This window comes from Eubalaena glacialis, chromosome 20 (assembly GCF_028564815.1).
Source record: "Eubalaena glacialis isolate mEubGla1 chromosome 20, mEubGla1.1.hap2.+ XY, whole genome shotgun sequence".
NCBI lineage: Eukaryota > Metazoa > Chordata > Mammalia > Artiodactyla > Balaenidae > Eubalaena > Eubalaena glacialis.
The window spans coordinates 27161916-27185791 of record NC_083735.1 but is presented as its reverse complement, the minus strand read 5'-3'; the positions used below and the strand labels follow the sequence as shown (position 1 = coordinate 27185791).

The 23876-nt window shown below is 43.5% G+C and overlaps 1 long non-coding RNA gene across 4 annotated transcripts in view; it reads right to left on the bottom strand.

The window, feature by feature from the left end:
* Positions 1–374: 374 nt before the first annotated feature.
* The window catches only part of LOC133081360 (uncharacterized), a 93963-nt gene continuing 70461 nt past the window's right edge, over positions 375–23876 (bottom strand). For 2 of the 4 annotated variants that reach the window (XR_009698790.1, XR_009698792.1), the window contains 5 exons: positions 23325–23715; positions 14066–14105; positions 11984–12040; positions 6529–6586; positions 375–1238 (listed from right to left, as the gene is read on the bottom strand). This is a non-coding gene — a long non-coding RNA (uncharacterized LOC133081360). The remainder of the gene's footprint in view (positions 1239–6528; positions 6587–11983; positions 12041–14065; positions 14106–23324; positions 23716–23876) is intronic. The other 2 variants (XR_009698791.1, XR_009698793.1) reach the window with 2 other exon arrangements.

Sequence of the window (23876 nt, the reverse complement as noted above, 5' to 3'; positions counted from 1 at the left end):
GCCACAACTAGAGAAAGCCCTCGCACAGAAACGAAGACCCAACACAGCCATAAATAAATAAATAAACAAATACTCTAAAGACCTCTGTTATTTTAAAAAAACAAACAAAAGAAGAGATACCTAGCCCTTAGTCACAAAGAAGCAAAGGTTTTTATTTTATGCAATCAATATGACCCTGTCAATCCATCTATTTTTTTCCATATACATTAAACTGCCTTCTAAGAAAAAAGATAACTTGAATCCACTACAGGAGTTTGCTATTAGAGGAAGCCCTATGATAAATTCTTTTGTAATACAAATAATATATTTTTCTGTAAATTCTAGTTTTTATATATTGGATTTTCTTAAAGTACAGTACATCTGTACTGGGGACATTTAAGTTCAGGATTGAGAGTTACCATTTAGAAAACTGAGTGCCCATTGTGTGCAGAGCATTCTTCAACAAGGGGGCGAAGTTTGGAAAGGAGGAATTAGTGGCATTTCTACCCATGAGTTTACAATGATAAGGAGGGTAGAAACATCAGGTACCTGGAACCTTTACACAGCAGGCAGATTGGGCAGCTCCGTGAGGCAAGCCCTGCAGATACACTTTGCAGTCTTCAAGGTAATAGACACATGATAACATCCACCATTGCTATTACAAGATGCTCATAAATGTGGAGTGTCAAATTTGGGGAATTCTTTTAGGTTCAGACGCTTCAGATAGAAGGAGTGAAGGCACTAAGCTCTGAAATATCATCTTTCGAGACTCAGAATGCAAAGGAGTCAATGTTTGCTTCAAATCCAGAATCCCAAACAACACAGGCAAATGTGAAGAATATCTAAAACCAATAGGCAGATAACTGGAGAAAGTTCACCAGGGGAAACTTCTCCAGGACAATGTAGCAGAGAAAAATTGCTCAGCAGTTCAAGAAGAAATGTGCCTATAAGGGCACTGCAGGAAGTAGAACAGGAGAAACTCAGGAAGGAGATTAAAAACTATAAAACAAAGCAAAATGAGGAAAAGTGAACCAAAACTGTGGGAGGAGAGATGTAATAAAACAACGAAAACGTGGGAACAGGAAAACCTACTTTCCTTTGTCCTTTACTCCTCCCCCTTCTCCATATGCCCCTCCCTTGAGCGTCCTTGCCTTCAAGCGCCCTCTCCCAGGTGCCCTCATGCTGCTCCTGGCTGAGTTCCATGTCTAGTCACATCCATGGTTATTCAACATCCGTGCCTTCTTCTGGGAGGAAAGGACCTGAAGATGGAGGAGGATCAAAATGGCAGAGCTGTAACCTCTATGCACAAGGTGGGTTCAGAATCATATATAGGACCAGCTATAGCCCAAGCCAACACCTAAAAGCAATAGACAGTGGAAAGGCCCTTCTGTGCAAAAGCATCTTCTCCACAGGGTGGTCATGATTTCCAGAGCTCCACAATATTCACTCTTTTTCTTTTTTAATTTTTTTGAAGTATAGTTGATTTACAATGCTGTGCCAATCTCTGCTCTACAGCAGAGTGACTCAGTTTTACACATATAGAAATTCTTTTTTTTAAATATTCTTTTATGGCTTATCACGGGATATTGAATATAGTTCCCTGTGCTATACAGTAGGACCTTGTTATTTACACAATATTCACTCTTTGTGTCATTGTAATAAGAGGAAGACAGGGAAAAAAACATGAATTTGGGGCCCTGAGTATCTCAGCTGGAAGTGGTGTATCCGATTAGAGTGTTATCCTCAGGGTCCCAAGACCATCGTATGGTACCAGACTAGGAAATCTCGACGCAGGGGCCACGTAGCAGGTTGATGGAAGGCAGCAGAAAAAGGTCAGAAGGGGCAGCAAGGAACACACCCCTTATAGGTCACATTGATGGGTGTGGATGGGAGACAGGAGTGGCACCAGGACCCCGGGTGTTCGGCAAGCATGACCAGGAACACCTTCACCAGACTGGGAGGCATGTAGGGGACAGAGAAACACTGAAGACAGGGATAGCCTACTTTACAATTTCACCCTTGATACTTTTTGACCATGAACTTTTGACCACATTTGGATAACAACAGCAACCAAAAACAAACAAAAAACAAACAAACAAAAAAACAATAGTTGTCCATTTGACCTTAAGCAAGACCTTGGAGAGAATATCAGCCTGAGAGTCCAGTTCTAATCCAGGTCTCTCTTTAACTCTCTCTTTAATAGTCTGACCTTGGGCAAGTCACCTATTTCTTTAAGCCTGACTTTCTTCATCCTACAAATAAGGGTGACCTCTAACATTCTCTGATTCCATAATTGCTTTCACCCTTTAATTTAGGTCATTCTAGATGAGTGCAGTATAGTCTAGGTGAAGGAAACAAAGTTGCAGAGCAAAGGTCTGAATAAGTCAATAAATAACCCAAATGTTGCTCTCCTAGTGGGATAGCCTGAAGAGACTATTTCACAAACCAACTGGCGGTCCAAGGTCTTAGGATATCAGTGGCCTAGAAACATGAAGACTAGAAAGGGAACATTGTCTTAAACTATAAAATCTTCAGTAATGTGAAGAAGGTGAAAACAGATCTCAAAATACTAGTACAAGGAGACACCCTTTGAAACTTTATAGAGGAAGTTGTTACTTACCAAATGCATTACACCAACAGGTGGTACAGAAAGGAAACAAATGTATAAATGGTTTCAAACAATTTCAGAAAGTTTTATGAATGGCCAATCATGACAGACTAGAACATTACAGAGGACTGGAAACATTTAAGGTTGACATCTGGGAAAACAATTAAGCTGTCCCTCATCCCTAAGGGCCTTTGAAGTCAGGTTAGGAAAATGTCAGTTCGATGTTCTGCTGAGAGTGTAGCGAGTCTTTGTTTTAGTAAAATGAAAGGAACATCGGGACTTCCCTGGAGGCCCAGTGGTTAAGACTTTGCCTTCCCATGCAGGGGGTGTGGGTTCAATCCCTGGTCAGGGAGCTAGGATCCCACATGCCTCTCAGCCAAAGAACCAGAACATAAAACGGAAGCAATATTGTAACAAACTCAATAAAGGCTTTAAAAATGGTCCACAGCAAAAAAGAAAATCTTAAAAAAAAAAAAATGAAAGGAACATCACAACAGGGAAAAAAAGAAGATGCTCTGGATGAAAGACAACAAAAGATTGTGTAAAGTCATGATACACCAATGATGGTGGTGAGTGCTTGGTCCAACCCTGTCATCATGTGCTTTGCTTATGTCTTTGAGAGAGGATTGACATGTGATAAATTCTAACTTGGGTCATAACGATCCAGGTTGTATTAGATGTTGGCTCTAATAAAGAGATTCTAGGAGGAAAATACCCATGTTAGTCCAAATTATTATTTATTTCAGTTGTTGAATTTAAGCCCTGCGGACTACATCCTATGGTTTCTCGTCATGAATTAGGGGTCATCCAATCTTTGGTGCCACAGCACTCACCATTCCGTACAACCACTTGTGCATCGTACTTTAACCCAGTCCTGCACTACTGGAAAACAAAGAGCTCAACCCTCATTTTCTGAGACATGTGTTACAGTATCATTCCGGGTCTCTGTACAAAAAGACGTTCTTAGGTTGAAAACATGTTAATGGGTGTTCTGCCTAGGTAAGGATTTTCGAAATGGGCCCTGAGTGCATTTACTTTTCTCCTTGCATTTTAATCAGCCTGTCATTTCATTATCTGCATTCTGTGTTGGCTGTTTGGGATCATTGGGCAAAATCTAGCTATCGCTGCATATTACTCAGTACGTTTGCTCTAATAAGCTTTCGTAAATAAAACCCGAAGAGATGAAAAAGGCCAGTGGCTGATTACATGCGACCAATTTGGTCTCATTAGGTTCTTATAAGGAGAAAAAGTAAATATAATCTTTATAAATCATACAGCTATAACAGAGATGCCTGGCAAAATTCATTAGTTAAGATAATAAGAGTGAAGACCATTTAAACGTGCGTAACAGTTTGGTTTATGAAGCTGTTAAGTACTATTTCATCCATTATAAACTTTTACAAAACTCAAAGATGTAATCAGGCAGAGGAAATCATATATTCTTCCATAATTCCTTAAGGTTTGGGCTTAATAAATTGCTATTAAAACAATGATAAAAACTAATGCTTGTCTTGAATCTTTCATTCAAAGACCCCTGAGTGACTCATAAAACATTATTTTCCCTTGATTCCCAAGGCCCAGATAAAGTTTATTCAACCTATTTTACAGAAGGTACCATTAAGACTCAAACAGATAAAATTATAAACTAAAATTCAAAATAAAACAAAAACAAACAAACAAAAAACAACTACAGCAAAATTGAAAGCGAACAAAGAGTATACCCTAAAGTTATTGCTTCTCAGGTCAAAATAAAGTCAGAATTTTCATTAAAAAAACAAAAACAAAAGAAAACTGGTGCTTCTTTTATTACTTTGCCCTAAGGATATCTTGATTTGATTCTTGGGTGGCAAGTAAGGCAAATGTTGATGGCTAGACTTGAATATTGCTTCCCAACTGAAGAATCTGTTCAGGATAAAAATAAAACAACTATGCAGGGAGAGTAGAACTTGGAGGCAGATACCGGTTTTAAGAACTGGCTCTGTTCCTTAACTCTGTGAATCTGAGCAAGTCACTGAATGGACCCAGGATCCTCCCAGGTGAGGTAGGGATAACATCACTGTGTGGAGGGAAGGGGATGATTAACATCAGAGAGAAAAACGTCTTTGCAAACATAGTAGTGCCGCCAAATGTTATCTATTTTCCCAGTATCTTTCCCTCTTATTCACTGCCGTCACCCCTCGGTATCCGTAGGGCATTGGTTTCGGGACCCCACCCCTACCCCCGCTCATACCAAAACCCTCGGATGCTCAAGTCCCTTATGTAAAACGGTGAAGTACCGTGGACACGGTCGGTCCCCCGTATTCGCGGATTCGAAATCCACGGACGCGAAATCCTTGGATACCGAGGACAGACTGTGTATGTTAAGATGTTGTGAGAATTAGTCCCCATCTCCCGAACGCCTACCATATTTTTTGCAAATACCTTTTCGATTGTCCTCAAGTCTTTGCCTAATGGGTCAGTAAGATTTCCAGTCTCAGCACCGGGGAAACTGAGGCAATCTTAATGAGTGAGCTCTTCCTTCTCCATCTCCACCTCACTACCTCTAATTAGACATCAGAATGTGATTCTCACACTTGGCCCAAACCTGTCAGCCCAGGAGGAGACAGGTTTTCCAGGTGGCCGGAAAGAATGGAATGGGCCGCGTTTTGGTCAGGTTGCCATCTTCCCTGTCACAGCACTGCCAATCTGCTCCTTTCAGCCCTGACTTGCCCTACTAAGCCGTGCCTTCAGGGTCCAAGGAACATACCCTACCGCGGCCCTCCTTCCAACAGCGCTCCCATCACCATGTGAATATGAGCAGCAACGAGGCAGAGAACTGGGAGGGATGGGGTGGGGGGGGGAGTAAAATGGAGAGAGGCAAGTGTTATCTTGGGTAGTTTAGCTCTCAAATGAATTATCCCTGAGCTTAATATGTGCACACAGAGCAAAGGAACTAAAAGAACCACTGATTTTAAATAAATCATATGAGGTTAAACAGGATATAATATCCTTTGGGCTGCATGGAGCAGCTGTGCCTAGGTGGAAAGGGTTGTGACGTTAGGCGGAGGGCGGCGGGGGGCAGCAGGAAGAGGGAGCTGTATTTTATTCTCTCTTTTTCCCCCCTCCAGGAGCTTCAATAGCAGGGATGTAGCTACAAAGTGAAGTGCTTCTTACAATAGATACAACAGTGCCACCTAGAGGCCAAGAGGCAACTGTCCCTCCAGCCAGGGAGAGGCCAGGACTGAAACTGATCATCCCCGTCCTCGGGCACTGCTGTAATGGAGCTTCCGCCGCCTGCTGGCTGCTTCCCCGGCAGGCAGTCCGCAGACAAGACTTGGAGGAACTGTTCGCAAAGCCAAGGATACAAGGGCCGTCTTTGCTGACAACAGGCAGCACAGGTTAGGTCCTCCTGAGTGTAGTTCCAAAACATAAAAGCAGAAAGGACCTTCTGGATTTTAGTCCCCAAGCCTCCCCCTCCCCCATCAAACTGCAAATTTCCTGGCGATTTTCCTTCCTGTGTCCTATTCTTTGCCTGTTAAGATAATTCATGCAAATTTTATGCATTTTGCTCAGAGGCATCTAATTAGATAGATTAGTTCGTCGACTCAGTAACCTTCAATTTTATCCTTCTAAAAAGAAGGTTTTGTCAGGAACCTCTCACTCTTACTGGGCATCAGGCTCAGCATGTCTGTACACGAGCAAGAGCACACAAGTCTGCCTGCGTGCAGAGTCCACAAACACCTGCATTTTGTGTGTGTATCATCACCCTGTGTTTGCATTTGGGGGCGCTCATATGCCTTTGCGTGCAAAGTCCAGCACAAATCCATGGGCACCAGTACACCCAAAGTGCACTTTTCCATGAGAAAAAGGGAAATGAAAAGTTAGTTCATGAAGGTCCAAGAAGTACGAACACCTGATTGGCATAACCGCTGAACAAAGGAAATGAAAAGAGAACAACATACCTACGTGTCCTCCTTTGTTCCGAAAATGAATTCCAGTTCTTGTTGGCACGCTGCCAGCCTGCATTCCAGAAGAAAAGAAAACTCACTTATCAGGGAAAGAGAAACCAGAGAAGGGAGGCTAACAAGCTCTCAGATTGACGAAAGCATTGTGGGTTGCCATGGAAAGAGATCTTTTCAACCGTGAGGGTCATTATCCCCCCCCCCCGCCTTTCAAAATCCACCAGGTGTGCCAGCTTAGGATCTCATTAGACAAACAAGATTCCTCAGAGCAGCATCTGGGATGACCTCCTGACACGTTTCCTTCCTTGAAGAGTCTGCCAACTCCCAAGAGCCATCCAGATGTGTGTGTAAGTCACCCACTGTATCAAGTTCCCTGAAACAAACACCAGCTCTCCCAGCATGCAGCAGTCAGTAAAGCTTTTGGGTCAGAGGGTACGAACTCAAATACCTGTCTGTGCCATTTGATGGTGGCCAGTTAGCCAGGGATGGTGACAAGCTGAAGAACTCCACTTGCCTGTTTACAAAGAACAGCCCTTACTCAATTCCAGCCACTTGTCACCTAGAGGAAATGCAGGCACAGTATTGCTAGATTGTTTTTAAGAGAAGCCTGAAATCTGAACGTGTCTGTGAAATCTCCTGATTTTTAAATGTTGGCAGCAAATCAAAACATTTAAAACCTTGTGCTGAGCCAAACAAAACCTGGCCAAAGGCCTAATTTGACCTTGAAAATGCCAAGGCAACCCCTGCCTGCAGTCATTCACAGCCCTTGAAAAATCTGTATTCCAACCACACCCAAATATTAGGCCTCTACTGCGTACTAAGGGCAGAAACTTTCAGACTTCCATGCCTTTGTTTATCCTGTTTCACCTGTCTGAGTTGGTCTTTCCTCCAGTCTCTGCTTGTCAAAATCCAGTATCAAGGTCCAACTCAAATGTCAATTTGTTTGTGAAGTCTGCCAGAATCACTGCAGTCAAAATTAATCATTCCGGTAACACTTGGTTTTTACTGTCTTGCACTTAGCAGATCGGCCTCACAGGAGGGGTAAGCAGTGTTGGTATGAGTCCCAGTTGTGAGTCCCTGAGACCTCGTATTTTATCCACTACATCCTCTCTCTCTCTGCCCAGTGCCCAGCACAGAGCCTGTGCAGATGGTTGTTTCGAATTTTCTTTGGGAAAGTTATTAAATGAGAAGCAATACATGCAATTTACTGGCTAAAAAAGCTAAAAAACTCAGGGCACTTCAAAGGTAATTAATTCAATCCCTGCCTTGCATTAATCATGTCAGGTGATCGGATGACAAAGCCCAGGTACTTCTTAAATCGGGGCTACATAATGATGATTAAATCAACAGCTATTCGAATAAGGTGCATCTCTCTGCCAGACCCCAGGGATATGTTATTATTATCATGTATATTATGACTTCCTAGAGGGCAGGGTTCTTTTCTTTCTTTCTTTCTTTTTTTTTTTTTTTGAATGTTTTCATCCTATGTACCCACTACACTTTCTGGCACAGAGAAAGGATTCAACAAAATATTTGTGGAGTTTAATCATCATCATCAAAACAAGTCTCTAACGAGCACCTACTTCATGCACACTGCAGTGGTGGGTGTGCAGCGCCCTCCAACAGCTACAATCCAGTTGGAAAGCAAAGCATATTTAAATGAAAAAAATTAAACGCACCATCAATACATGGTGAATGCTGGAAGGTATTTCTTGAGTTCCAGCCATGTGGCATGCCTTTTGCTAAATGCTGGGGATTCAAAGAGAGCAAGGTGCAGTGCCCACCCTCATGGAAACAGAGTATCACATAGGGGAGTTTGAAATGGAAAGATCATTGTGGGCTGAGCAATCAGAAAAAATGCAATTTGAAATCACAGGAAGCAGGAAGTTAGTAAATTCTGGATGGAAATTGATGCCCTGTTGTTTTAACATTGGGGATGTTCATGGGGGGAGGGTGTCAAATGAATTGAAATGTTGCAGAAGGGAAAATATTCTAAAATGATGCTACTCCAAGATCCGTAGGGAAGTAAAAATCCCTAGCTCTCAACCTTGGGATCACGCCTAGTTAACACCGACACTGATGATCCAAGGAAGTGGCGAGTCAGAGGGCGGTGAGGCCTGACAGGAAGGGCAGCTCTGCCTGGTGCCTGCAGTTGCACCTGCCTCTTTTCCCTTCTAGGGACACAGATGCTGAAGGGAGGGAATGAGTGAGATAAACCCTCTGTTCTACATTAGCATCATCCTGCTCCTGTCCTTCATGTCTCCAAAACACTACTCTCTATCTGTCTCAGTCTGTTCAGGCTGCTATACAAAAATACCATTACCTGGGTGGCTTATGAACAATAGAAATTTATTTCTCACAGTCTGGAGGCTGGGGAGTCCAAGGTCAAAACGCTGGCAGATCGGTTCTGGTGAGGGCATTCTTCCTCTTTCACAACCACTCTGTGCCCTCACACAGCCAAAGGGACAAGCTAGCTCTCTGGGGCCTCTTCTTACAAGGGCACTGATCCCAATCATGAGGGCTCCACCTCATGATCTAATCACCCCGTAAAGGCCCTGCCTCCTAATACCATCACCTTGGAGGTAACGATTTCAACATATGAATTTGGGGGAGACACAAACGTTCAGACCATAGAAGCACAGAAACTCCCATCACTCTCATGGATCACCTTTGTCTATCCACAAACTTCACAATCCCTGGGTACAGCTGCCCTGTTGGGGGAAGGGAGAGGAAAATAATCGTGACCGTTATTCACCCTTCCTGTTTCCCAACTTGAATTTGGTCAACTGGTCAGGGAAAGCAGTGACAAAAGGAGGAAGAACAGTCCTCATTTCAGTGTAAGCCTTTCTCTTCCAAGAGGGGAAATTGATGTCATGACATGTAGTTGTGACGCCTCAGCCCCCCAAGCAGGACAATCCATCCACAATACCTGCGAGTATATAGCTTATAACTACCCTATAAAACAGAGAAAGTCCAGTTAAGGAAATAAGAAAGAGAAAGGGAAGAAAAGAAGGAAGAAGAAGGGAGGAAATCAGTGTAACAGGTAAAACTTAAAATAAGAAGGATTTATTGAGAGAATCTGAGATGCATCTGGAGCTTAAGCCTGCGAGTTGCTGGAAATAAACCAAAGAAAATGAGGAAAAGGGGAAAAAAAGAGTTAAATAGAATCAAATCCCTGCTTCACAAGCCCATGCTCTGCCAATAATTTATTCTTTTAAAAAAAAGAGGCAGAAAGAGATCAGAAGATGGGAGAAAAATAGTCAACACAGAAGTGAAGGTGTCAACCGGAACAGATTTCAAGCTGAAACAAAGAATTTATATGATTAGCTGCAATTTCACGGAGATGTATAAACATCTCGGGCAAATGGTACCCATCAAAACTCCGATGCTTCGTGGTGCCTTATGTGTAGTTTAGTCTTTTGATATTTATTTTACATTCTGCAGCAAAATTTTTGTCCTGATGTGTTTTGCCAAGTCCTTTATTTGGGATGCTTCCTGATTGAAATATTTTTAGCTGCAGTGGTTTTTAATCACAGGGGTATTGTTTCGAAAACAATTATTTTATGTGTAACCAAAAGCAAAGCTAAAGCCCAATCCAGATTCATCTGAGATCATCCTGTAATTGAAGGGCATGGCAGGAAAAGGCAGAAAACTGCCCTTGAGGACTGGAATATGAAGGGAGCTCAGATTTCTCTTATAAAACATGGTTAGTGGGTGACCTTTGCTGATGTGGCCTGATGCTGTTGATTGAAAAACGGCAAATTGCAACTTCATCTGCATTCATCCAAAAAAGAGGCCTGTTTTTACTCCTCCCACCTTGAAATCGAGCCTCTTTGCAATCAGCCAGCCTTCTGAGTGGCCTACAGTTTGGATGAGAGACGCATCAATGAATGTCTTTCTAGAAAGAAACGTAATGTCTTGCCATGTGATTGTTTCTCTAAGGAAGCAGTAGCATCCCTGGTTTGGAGTTTAGAGGCTTGGAATGAGCACCTGAAAGGAAGAAGAACTGAAGCTTCCCAACTGATCTAATCGCGAGCCATCTCTGGACAGGCATCTTCCTCCAAAGCCCACTCACAAAGGGACATGAGTAAATCCACCTGTTCCCTGAGGTCACTGTTGCTGGTTTCCGGTTGCCACTTACCCCTGCCGTCCATTGCCACACAAAAATGATGGAAAAACACAGGGTCAAGTCCTTTGTGGCAAGGCAGACATGCATACAACTGTCAGGGGGTAGAGAAACAGCCCCTAAAGACTTGGTTCCAGGGACACCTCGATGTTTCAAGCCCACATCCAGGCATCAGGTTGCTTCTTTCACAAAGTGCTTCGTTCCTAAAATATTTAAATTGATGCAATAAAGGCATCGTTCAGAGGGGAAACATGTCCTACAAACAACACAGTCATTTTTACAGCAAACGAATTATGGGCCCGGAGAACAATGCGAAGCCTCTTTTCCCGTTGTTCGTGGGAGTGTGCTCATTCGGAGCCATTACCGCGGTGTCTGTCAGAGGCGATCTGCATCAGGCTGTAATGAGGCACGTTCACTTTCCTTCCAAAACAGTGTTCGGTGGCCTGGCTCTGTGACAGCTGCGAGATTGTGGTTCAGGGAGCTGCTTCAGATCCAGCTTTCTGTCTTTTCTGGAAAGTTCATAGCCAACCAGGCTACAGTTATCAGGGCAGATCTTAAAACCACGGGCAAGGAAGGAGAGAGAGAGGCAATCCAGAAAAAGAGTTTCCTCCGGGAAGCCTGCTGCAAAGTGAAGGCAGGGGATGAAGCACGGGGCCTGAGGTCTAACCCAGAACGTTTCCTCCCAGCGTTGATTTATTCTGTCTTTCTGCCTTTCAGTCCACCTGAGACACTGAGGTTGACTTACGCCTTCACTGTGTCACCCTCCTGTTGAAAAATTCTCCATGGTCCCACTGCCTTCAGAACCAAGTCCAAATCCCTACATGCCGTTCTCAAGAATTGGCAAGATGGCACCAGCAAGCCTTTCCCTGCCTCTGCAATTTGGTGTTCCCACTCTGTGCCGGATATTTTCTGTCTGCCCCTCCAGACCCACGATCTGCCTATCTGCACCAGCTCTCATCCTGGGAGCCTGACCTGTGGGATTTCATCCAGTTCCCAAGGATGGTGGCTTCCTGGTTGGGCTCAGCCAATAGGGAGAGAGGGGCGGAGCCAGGCAGGAGGTCAGAGGGATGGGGCAGAAAGGAGGTATCCACTGTCCTGACTTCTTCCCTTTCTGTCTCCTTTAAGCTATATCATGTAATATCGCGTATATGTGGAATCTAGAAAAACAGTACAGATGAACTTATTGGCAAAGCAGAAACAGTCACAGATGTAGAGGACAAACGTACGGTTACCAAGGGGGGGAAGGGCGGGGTGGTGGGACAAATTAGGAGATTGGGATTGACATATGTACACTACTATGTATAAAACAGAGAACTAATGAGAACCTACCGTATAGCACAGGAAACTCTGCTCAGTGCTCTGTGGTGACCTGAAAGGGAAGGAAATCTAAAAAAGAGGGGATATATGTATACATATAACTGATTCATTTTGCTGTACAGCAGAAACTAACACAACATTGTAAAGCAACTATACTCCAATAAAAATTAATTAAAAAAATTAAAAAGCTAGCTGTGCCCCTCACCTAAAGGGCAGTGCTCCCTGAGAGGCGGCTCCCTCTACACTGTGCCTGCTGGTTCTAATGACTGTTCTTTCTCTCAGTCCTAGAGGTCTGAGGATAATAGCCCTCCCTCCTCCCTCGCCCCACTGCTCCAGGTTACTTGTAAACAAATCATGCTCCTCTTACCTATTTAGAGTACTGCATCCGTTGGGACCCTCTCTTTCCCTCCTTCTAGATGAGAAAACTGAGCCTCACAGAGGTCAAATTGTCAAGTTTCTCAAGGCTTAAAGCTAATAAGTAGCAGAACCAGGATTTGACCCCAACCAATCTAGCTCCAGAAACTTCTCGTGTAGCCGCTGACACACTACCTCACTAACACACTAGGCTGGAATTGTGCTGTCACCTCCACTTCCATCAAATTCTTACCTTCCCCACAAGGTGCAGGGTCAAGCTGCCCCTCCCCCATGACATCCCCCAGTCCTTCCAGCTCCATTATAAGCTCAATTTCCATGAAGCAGAGTGTCTGTGTCATCCCCTTGGACACATACCATGTATGGCTTCACCATATCCATTCAGGATTCAGGTGTATATTCTTGTTTCTCCAATGGATGGCAAAGCTCTTGGAGGACAGAAATTGTGGCTTCCATATAATCCCCATCGTCCTTAGCCCACAGTAAATAATACAGTGGCCTGTGTTAGTCAGCTGGATAAATGAACGGGGAGGAATTTCTATGGCTATTTATATTGTCTGTCCAAACGAATAATTGCCCCAGTAATTATGGGTTCTTCTTAAATTGAAACTTGAAAAAAAAAAAATTGAGCAGTGAAGAGAAAGGTGACAAACTCTGAATAAATAACAGTCCCCTGGAAGTCATTATAATATTTCCTTTATCAGCAAATCTTGCTTAAGGTTCCTGTGAAAGTCTCCTCCAAAGAGCCATTCTATCTTGGTGGCTACAAGAGAAGTTTCTGGGGCTAGACTGCCAGGGTTCAAATCTTGGTTCTGCTACTTGTTAACTGTCAATCTTAGGAAACATAGCTATTCAAGCTCTGTGCAGCTCAGTTTTCCCATCTATAATATGGGGATAATAGTAGTCCCCATGCCCCTCACGTTGTGAGGGTTAAAGAAATTAACACACAGAAGCACAGGATCTGATACATTGTGTTCAACATACATCCCTTATTATCGCTGAATATGCAAGGGTCACATGATTATCCTGTTCTGTCAGGACTCTTCCCAGGACCTCCTAAGACCTGGAAGTTTCCAAGAAAGGCAAGGTAATACTCTCTGGTGTTTATTTACAAAGACTCTACCTTAAGGAGTTCATAAACTCCACAGACTTAGTCTCATTCTAGTGAATAACATGCAGATGAAGTATTTTCATGTAGAGTTGGAGGAAAGAACGGGAAGGATATTTTTAATGTATTATGTACTATTTTACAGTTGAGGAAATGGAGGCATCAAAGGCATAGAGGAGACTAATTCATTTATAAATGAATCTTTACTTGGCACCTGCAGTGTACCCAGTTGTGGACTCAGTGATGGAAGATACACATGAACAGTACACCACCTGTCTAAGGTGACCCAATACCGCAGCACAGAGCCTGAGTTCTGACCCAGTTTTTTGACACACCACCTAGTAGATCAAGAAGCAGCTCTACTTTTTGAGAACGAGCTATCAGTCTCTTGAGAGGTAGATGGGTGGATTGCCATCAAAAAAAAAAAAACCATGACAGCACTGGGGACACTGTAAATTCATTGAATAATCCATCTGACCCTCATCTGCTCTTCTGTTCTACGCCTGCCATTCAGCCAGTCACTTCTCATTCTTCATTGAGAAGAATTCCACGACAGGAGAGCAAATAAAGAGGCTTCCGTCCTTGACGGGTCTCTTTCTTCTTTATAAACTTACCTTTTTATTACCTTTATTACGCATGGCATGCACAGAGGCCCTGAAATAAGAAAGAAAGAAACAATTTGAGTGTGGGTTTGGTAGCAGCTCTCCTTCCCTTGAGAGCCAAGCTTATACACATTGCTTATTACCTTCTCATGCTCCTGAACCCTGCCTACAGCCATATAATATCTTCTGCTGGGTAAATGACGAGCAGCTCTCTCTAGTTTGTCAATCAATTTTATTTTCCCCTGAATCAAGGAAGTTAACATCTTACCCCTCTAACAGTTGAGGCAAGTGAGTTTCTTCTTGCTTCCTGCCAGGGATTTCACGGCAGGAGGAGAGAGAAGAAAGAGGCTGTGTCCTGGCAGTCCCGGCAGTGCCTTGGCCGTGTGGGCCAGCGGAAAGGGGAACGTCAGTACATATTCCCGCAGCATCACTAGCTAGAATGCGGCTGCTGAATAGAAAAATCACAGCAGCTCTAGGATTTCACCCTTAGCTAGAGCTTGACCAAGGCAAAAATGGTGACTGTTCATTGGGGTGATCCAGACAGACTCCAGATTGCAATGGGCAAGAGCAAGAGGATAGTAAAAGAATAAAGAATAAAATAGAGACACATCATGGATAAAACTAGCCACCTTCCTCTCTGGGAAAAGGCACCCCATCCCATGCTGAAGAAGTGTGTGGTCTTCTTTAATTTTTTGATAGTTATTATTTAATATTGGCTATATTCCCTGTGCTGTACTATATATCCTTGCAGCTTATTTATTTTATACATAATAGTCTGTACCTCTTAATTCCCTTCCCCTATCATGCCGCCCCTTGCCTCTCCCCGCTGGTACCCACTAGTTTGTTCTCTTTATCTGTGTTTGCTTCTGTTTTGTTATATTCACTAGTTTGTTGTATTTTTTAGATCCACACATAAGTGATATAATACAGTATTTGTCTTTCTCTGTCTGACTTGTATCACTAAGCATCATACCCTCTAAATGCATCCATGTTACTGCAAATGACAAAATTTCATTCTTTTTTTTATGGCTGAGTAGTGTTCCATTCTATATATCTACCTATCTCCATCTCTGTCTGTCTATCTCTTCGTCTATCTATATACCACATCTTCTTTATCCATTCATCTGTTGAAAAACCACCCACATCATGCTGAAGAAATATCTGGTCATCTTTAATTCAATGTATATCAAGTTTTATTAAGCCAATACTGTCTATAAAGTATTTGACTAGATTCTCGGGAGAAGGGATGCAGGGATAAACAAGAGGACTTGCCATCTCTCCACGTGAGCCTTACCTCCTTCATGTCTTTGCCCAGATCTCACCTTCCCAGTGAGGTCCACTCCAACCACATTTTAAACACTGCCACTGCCTTCAGCACTCCTGATATCTCTTATCCCTATGTTATCCTTTTTTTCCTTGGCACACACAGGAAAATGTCTCCTTTGGCCAAACTTTACATTTACTTACTTTATTATGCTTATTACTTATTGTCAGTTTCCACACACACACACCATCACCAGGACAGGGAATCTTTGTGAGTTTTATTCCCTGATGTACTTTAAGGACCTAGAACAGTGCCTGGCACAGAGTAAACATTCAATAAAGTGTTGTTGAATGAAAATATTAATGTTTCTCTCAGAGCCCAAATACATTCTTTACTATCTCCTGAAGAACCTCCAGGAATTATTAAGGACTTATAACAAAAATGACCATTTTTGTAATGAATGCATCCAGGAGTGTAGACAGTAAACCACCCAAACCCTTGAACAGGTTTTGGTTAATGAGTGGATGCGTCCTCACAGCTCACTGATCTCACTGTGCGACTGACTTTCCACAAATCAGTGTCCCGTGGTTTCCCTTCACAGATCATCCCTCAATCAGTGAGCATCTGGGTCGTCCATCAGCTTGATTCAGAGGTTTCATTTCTGAGACTGATGTAATATCTCTTCTTTTCTTGTGGAAGTGCACTCACGGTGTGATGCACAGGATGTGTGCATTTAGGAAACATGTTATAGAAGTTCCATCAACTCTCTTACATGCCAACAAGCATGTATTCCAAAGGTATGTTATAGCCTTCAACGTAGTACACAGTTCAAGCATGAGCAGATTGCTAGAGTCTGATCCCCGAATGGAGCTGTAAATATCCGCCCCTCCCCCAGACTCAGCAACTGGCTTCTGAACAAGGGAAAACTCCCCGCCCAGCCCAGACACGCTCATACACCAGCACAGACTTTATGCTTCTCCCACCCAATACTCCTCCCACAGGCAACTCTCAACTGGCACATCCCAGTCTGAGGACCATCCATCCATCCAGAAACTGTGGCAGGGAGCCAGATATTCGTGTCTTAGGATAAATTATCCAAAGTTCCTAGATATGAAAAGCTTCACACAAGGTCACAAAAATTGATTAACGGCAGTGAGATAAGATCACGTTGCTTACGTTGCTGGACTTCACAAGTGACCCCCACACCTTGATGCTGCACCAGCCTTGGGTTTTTCAATCATTCTTCTCCTGGGGATCCCCCTTCATTTATGATGCGATTACTCCTGAGATAACCAATTCCAGGGAAATTAGTGGCCCTGCTGGCTGATGCCCTGGATTCTCTACTCTAACATCTCAAAAATTAGACCTCCGTGATCTTTATCTCTAACCTACTAGAAAAAATTATCCAAATCTCTTGCTAATATGATCCACCACGCTAAGGTCTCGAAGCCATAAAGACACACCTGCTTTGCAGACCTGCCTCTCTGCCTCCAAAAGAGAAAGGGTACCAGGAGAATTAGAAAGCACTAATTCTCTGCATTTAAAAAAAGCCTCATTAAAGGCCAAGTATATCCACTCCATGGCCCAGCAGTGATAACGTTACCACTTGGGCTTGACCTAGTTATTGGAACTATGAAATCTTACACCAGCATCTGGCAAAGCCGACTAAAATCTCTTTCTCTCACTATTTAACTCTTACCTTCTCACATATACATCAGTAACTTTTTGCCATGAGACAAACCATTCCAAACATGGTGGCTTAACCCAGTAGCCATTTAGGCCATGATTCTGCAGATCAGCAGTTTGGGCTGGTTCAGTGGGCAGTTCTGGTGTGGGCTCAGCTGCTCTCAGCTGGGATCATTCATGTGTCTGAAGTCAAAGACTTGTCTTTTAAACGTTGGCTCAGTGCCAGCTGGGGCACAAGGGCAACTGGGCCACATGTGCCATAACGCTGCAGGCTAGCCATGTCTTGGTCGCAGTGGGGTTCCATTGCACAGGAACTTTCCAAGTCTCGAGTATTTCATGTCCATTTATGTTCATTCGCCAAAGCAAGACACAAACCTAGCCCAAGAGCTGAGAAAAACTCACTTTTTGAAAGAAGTTATGAAGTCACGTTGCCAAGGCATGAATACAGGGAAGGAAAGAAATTGTGGCCATGTTTTGCAATTTTCCAAGATCTGCACGGAGGTGGTTGTGAGAGGTGTAAGTGCTGATATAGGGAGAAGACTGGAGATTTCGTGATCGCTAAATCATCTAGTCACCTCTGATCTCCTCAAGAGACTATTGGTTGAGGACACACAAAGCAGTCAATCATTTGTTCAACAAATATTTAGTCAGCACCTACCATGTGCCAAGCACCCTTCTAAGCGATAGTGATGGAAACAGACAATGTCCCAGCTTACAGTCTAGTGGGGGACAGACAGACAATCAATACCTAAATGTATAATAGTTCTAACTGTAAGTGCTATAAAGAAATGAATAATAGTTAAAGGTGAGAAGAGTAACAGGAGTGGGTGTTATTATATTTGGGGTGTTTATGGATGGTCTTACTGATAATATCTTGAAGGAACACTTGAAGAAAGTTGAGGGGACAATCCATATGGACGGCTGGAGACGAGCATTCCAGGCAGAGGAAAGAGTAAATGTGAAGCCTTGAGGCAGGATTATCTCTGCCTCTGAGTCACAGCAAAGACACTAACATGGCTGGTGGGGAGCGAATGAGGGGTGGGAGAGAGAGGATATGGGAAAAGTGTTAGTGGCCAAACGGCACTGAGAAGTTTAGATTATATTCTGAGTGAGAAGGGAATCCTTGGCCAGTTTAGAACAGAGATGGGTATGCCCTGACGGAAGTTTTTCAAGGATCACTCTGATTGCTTTGTGCGAAATACACCGTGGGAGGCAAGAGCAGAAGCAGGAAACCAGCTGCCAGGCTGTCGTTCTAGTTCCACTGGGGTCCCAGGCTTCACACATCACAGCTAATAAGTATATTTCTCAGTTCTGTTTCTGATCCCCCATGTTGGATTTCAGTTGAGTTTGGCAAAAGGATGGCCAGGGGGAGAAATCCTTCAAGACCTTGCTCACCAGGGAATTGTGAGCTTCTCTATGCCAACCTGTAGAGCCCAGGATGAGGAATGGAAGGGGAAGGGGAAGCAAATCCATCTGGGAGCCTTGCTGTCCAGTCACTTTAGAACCCATCTCTGTCTCCTTCCTTCACTGAGCGGACCCTGGGAAGGATGATGGCTGGTCAACTGGTGCTGATGAGAGGAAAAGGATACGGTTGGAAAGGAGTCATCACCACGTGAACAAATGCCAGTGCAAGGCGGATGGTTCACCATCATCGACATTTATCACAGGGCCAATTTTTCAACGAACAGGAGTTCTTTTTTTTTTTTTTTAAACATCTTTATTGAAGTATAATTGCTTTACAATGGTGTGTTAGTTTCTGCTTTATAACAAAGTGAATCAGTTATACATATACATATGTTCCCATATCTCTTCCCTCTTGCATCTCCCTCCCTCCCACCCTCCCTATCCCACCCCTCTAGGTGGTCACAAAGCACCGAGCTGATCTCCCTGTGCTATGCGGCTGCTTCCCACTAGCTATCTATTTTACATTTGGTAGTGTATATATGTCCATGACACTCTCTCACCCTGTCACATCTCACCCCTCCCCCTCCCCATATCCTCAAGTCCATTCTCTAGTAGGTCTGTGTCTTTATTCCCGTCTTGCCACTAGGTTCTTCATGACCTTTTTTTTTTTTCCCTTAGATTCCATATATATGTGTTAGCATACTGTATTTGTTTTTCTCTTTCTGACTTACTTCACTCTGTATGACAGACTCTAACTCCATCCACCTCATTACAAATACCTCCATTTCATTTCTTTTTATGGCCGAGTAATATTCCATTGTATATATGTGCCACATCTTCTTTATCCATTCATCCGATGATGGACACTTAGGTTGCTTCCATGTCCTGGCTATTGTAAATAGAGCTGCAATGAACATTTTGGTACATGACTCTTTTTGAATTACGGTTTTCTCAGGGTATATGCCCAGTAGTGGGATTACTGGGTTGTATAGTAGTTCTATTTTTAGTTTTTTAAGGAACCTCCATACTGTTCTCCATAGTGGCTGTATCAATTTACATTCCCACCAACAGTGCAAGAGGGTTCCCTTTTCTCCACACCCTCTCCAGCATTTATTGTTTCTAGATTTTTTGATGATGGCCATTCTGACCGGTGTGAGATGATATCTCATTGTAGTTTTGATTTGCATTTCTCTAATGATTAATGATGTTGAGCATTCTTTCATGTGTCTGTTGGCAATCTGTATATCTTCTTTGGAGAAATGTCTATTTAGGTCTTCTGCCCATTTTTGGATTGGGTTGTTTGTTTTATTGTTATTGAGCTGCATGAGCTGCTTGTAAATCTTGGAGAGTAATCCTTTGTCAGTTGCTTCATTTGCAAATATTTTCTCCCATTCTGAGGGTTGTCTTTTCATCTTGTTTATGGTTTCCTTTGCTGTGCAAAAGCTTTTAAGTTTCATTAGGTCCCATTTGTTTATTTGTGTTTTTATTTCCATTTCTCTAGGAGCTGGGTCAAAAAGGATCTTGCTGTGATTTATGTCATAGAGTGTTCTGCCTATGTTTTCCTCTAAGAGTTTGATAGTGTCTGGCCTTACACTTAGGTCTTTAATCCATTTTGAGTTTATTTTTGTGTATGGTGTCAGGGAGTGTTCTAATTTCATTCTTTTACATGTAGCTGTCCAATTTTCCCAGCACCACTTATTGAAGAGGCTGTCTTTTCTCCACTGTATATGCTTGCCTCCTTTATCAAAGATAAGGTGACCATATGTGCGTGGGTTTATCTCTGGGCTTTCTATCCTCGAACAGGAGTTCTGATGGCTGAAACAAGTAGAAATAAACTTCAGGGGGAGGGACCCACTGGATCAGAGGAGGAAGATTGTATCTGTGGCCTGCTATCTATTTGGGAGCTGGATTTCAGCAAAAGACATGTGTAAGCACCCCAAAACGTCTAATTCTGCCAAGTTCAAATCTTCCATCCTTCCATTTCCATCTCCCCCCACATTCTAGTGTTCTCTGAGCCCCTTCACCCAATGGCTCACGTCAAATGAAATTCAACGGGAAACAGAGGAATTTTCGTTCTCTTGTCAACTGGGTCCAGGCAAATGGCTTTCTCTCTACCTTCCCAGAGCCCTCACTCTCTACAAGTCCAAATCTGCTTCTTTCTCTCCTCTGTTGTCTCCATTTCTAACAAAGGGGATCCTGAAGCCAGTTTCAGTTTCCAAATGTGGAAGAAATGTCACTAACAGGAGGAACAGTGATGGACCCACAAGCACCAAATCCATCTTTTCCATCCCCATCCCTGACAAGACATCCCAGTCCTAGGCAGGAGTGGGCAACTCAGGTTTCAAAGGGCAGACTGAGATTTTACAAGATGCAGTAGAACATACCGGCCAAGAATATGGTCCTGGGAGTCAGGGAGTCTTACCTTGGGCCCTACCTGAACCACTTCTTAGCAGGGTAACCTTGGACAAATGACTTCATCTCACTAAGCCTCAGTATTGCATTCATAAAATGGTAATAATACCACTTATCTCATGGGTTTTTGTGCGGATTAAATGAGAAATTACATATAGAGTGCTTTTGGCCTAGTACCTGATACCTTGTAAGAAATGGGAGACATTATTATCATTCACATTATTCTGTTAGGGAGGGAGGCTGGTATCCAACTGTCTCTGTCTCACGGAACGCCCATAAATAGTGATTGCCCAGCCTGGGAATATTGACTGGCAGGTGAAAGCCATGTTCAGAGTAAGTTTGCTGGCAGGGGGTTAAGGAGTGAAATTTATCTTCTCACTGTGAAGTTCATTTAAAAATAATATATAAGCACATTTGGTGATGTGGTGGTGAGTAGGATACCAATAACCGGAATTTTTCTGTGGTTTCCCTGCCACATACCCATATTGGGTGGAGTAGCAGGTGGCCAAGGGAGGGGGCCAAAGCTCCCACCGTGGCACCGTACAGGGACCAAGGCCTTCCCAAACCCTTGCCTTCCATCCTTCTCTGATTCTCTCCAGGTGGGCAGAAACACCACTGCTCATTAGAGCAAATGTCTCAACAACCTTTTAAGAAATGGCTCGCAAAAAGATCCTCCAGGATTTACTTCTGATGGCCAAATTAGCGTGTTGGAAGCTTAAATGAAAAGGCTGAAAGGCCCTAAGGGCAGAGAACTAGAGAAATGAAGTTCTGATGCTGAGTGGTGGGACATCTGTCTTCCTGAGGTCTCCTTTACATAATACAGGCCGTTATCAGGCTATCAGGCTGCCAGCTCTCCGGCCCCATGCTGCCACCAAGATGCTGGGCAGCTGTGGGCCTCATGTTCTCTTTTTTTTTTTTTTTTGTCCTCGCGGCATTCGGGATCTTAGTTCCCGGACCAGGGATAGAACCCTTGCCCCCCTGTAGTGGAAGTGGGGAGTCTTAACTACTGGACCGCCAGGGAAGTCCTTCTCATCTTTAAAGATGAAAACATTTTCTGGGTCAATGTTTCTCAAATGAGACACCGACTTCAGAATCACCTGGGGAGTTTGTTTGAAAATGCAGAACCTCGGGCCCACTTGAAACCACTGGGGTCCAAGAAGATAGATACCCAGAATCTGTATTTGTAATAGTCCCTTCACAGTCAAGTTTGAGAGCCCCTAGCCTAGGAGAGATCTCTGAGACGCAGGACTAACCGCTGGTTCTGACTAGCTACCCACGCAGAGGAGGAAGGCTCTAACAGGATTTGTCTCTCTTCTTGGGGCACTTGAAATCAGCAAGAGGTAGGGATCCTGGTGAACAGGGTAATAACCATTGCTAACATCCGAGTCATCCTTGGCAAGCTGCAGCTCTGTCTCGCCTGCCGTTCTCTCCCAGCCAGGACCTCCCCCTGGGTCACAAACGCTGGCCGTCTCTGGCAGCCACTGTTACTGCGGAACTCAAGTCCGGCTCTTAATAAAAGCAGACCACGCATGCACAGAGAGAAGGTTGCCGGAGTGGTCATCTGGGGTCAGTCTCTTACATGCATTATCTTGATTATCATCCGAACAATCCTGTGAGGAAGGGACTACTTTGTCCCCCTTTGAACCATGACAACACTGCAGCACGAGGTTCAGCGACGCGTGCACGATCACCCAGCTAAGAAGTGGAAAACCCAGGATTGGAACCCAGGTAATAAGTCATAACAATCCCCCGTGGTGGGAGTTTAGGCATCAGTTTTAAGGGAGGGTCTTAAAGGGTCACACATTCTTACACTTCATCTGTGAAATAAGGAGATTTGAATTCACAGATCTCAGTGAATTCTTTCCAACCTTAAAAGTCAAAGTGAACAAAGTCAATGGATTTGACACCCATTGACGCCCAGGTCAATGGATCTCTACGCAGGGAAGGCAATCTGGGAACATGCAGGGACATTTTAGATTGTCACAATGACTGGGAACTAAGGGCAGGTAGACCCTGCAGATGCTAAACGGTCCACAGCTCTCTAAACAGGTCCAATAAAGGGGAATTGCCCTCCAGGTGCAAGAAGGGTAGCCATGGAGAAACCCCCTTAGGGGATGGAGATACAGTGTCTAGTACAGGAGTTCTAATAGTCCCACCCCCCAACAGGACACGGAGGAATACTGAGTAACCAGTCTTACTTGGCCATCTCTAAGAGATTCAGTTTATGAGAACTCTGGCAATTTCAGACAAGTTTATCTCCAGCAGAAAAAAAAAAAAAAATCGTACTGGTATTTGGGTGTCCTTCCATCATCTACCTGTGTTTTCATCGATTATATAGAGAATTCAGACCAAAGCAAAGTTTATTTGCAGCTGTGCATGATCTATGTGGGTAACTGGAGCATGAAAGATTGCAACAGTGTAAGCAAAGCCAGGACTAAAATATGTTCCTTCTATGAGTCTCTACCCAGTAATGGTTATATTAATCACCGTTATCATTAGAGTTACCTTCCTCGGCATCATCGGAATCAATTCAGCAACTGTTTCTTTTGGTGATGTCTCCTCATTACAACATGGTATTAATTGCATCTGAGTTGATTTTCTGCTCCTACTGCTGAACAGCTGTGTGAGAGTAAACATCCCTCAGCGAAACACCAGCTCAGGCTGCCAGGATTCAGAAGATTGATCCAGATGTGAACAGCAGGACCAGGGGGCGGCTGCAGAATAGAATACACCAGCGTCTGCGCGAAACTCCGTGATCGGTGTCCAGTGTGATGAATTCTGAGGCTTGTTTTCCAATACAATGAGCCATCAAAGAGCTAATGCTTGAGTTTGGCTTTCTGTTAGTTTAATATAGGTCCGAAGCATTTTATCCTCAGGAACTTTTGTCTGGCTCCCTCTTAAAAATTAAAAATAAATAAATAAATAAGCAAACAAATGAATACATAAATAAATACAGCCACCATCGAGAGAATACCCACATGGATTCCCTAAACATCTGATTAAAAACTATATCTCAAATTTCTATTGTGGTTATTGGGGAACAAAGCTGTCTCAGCA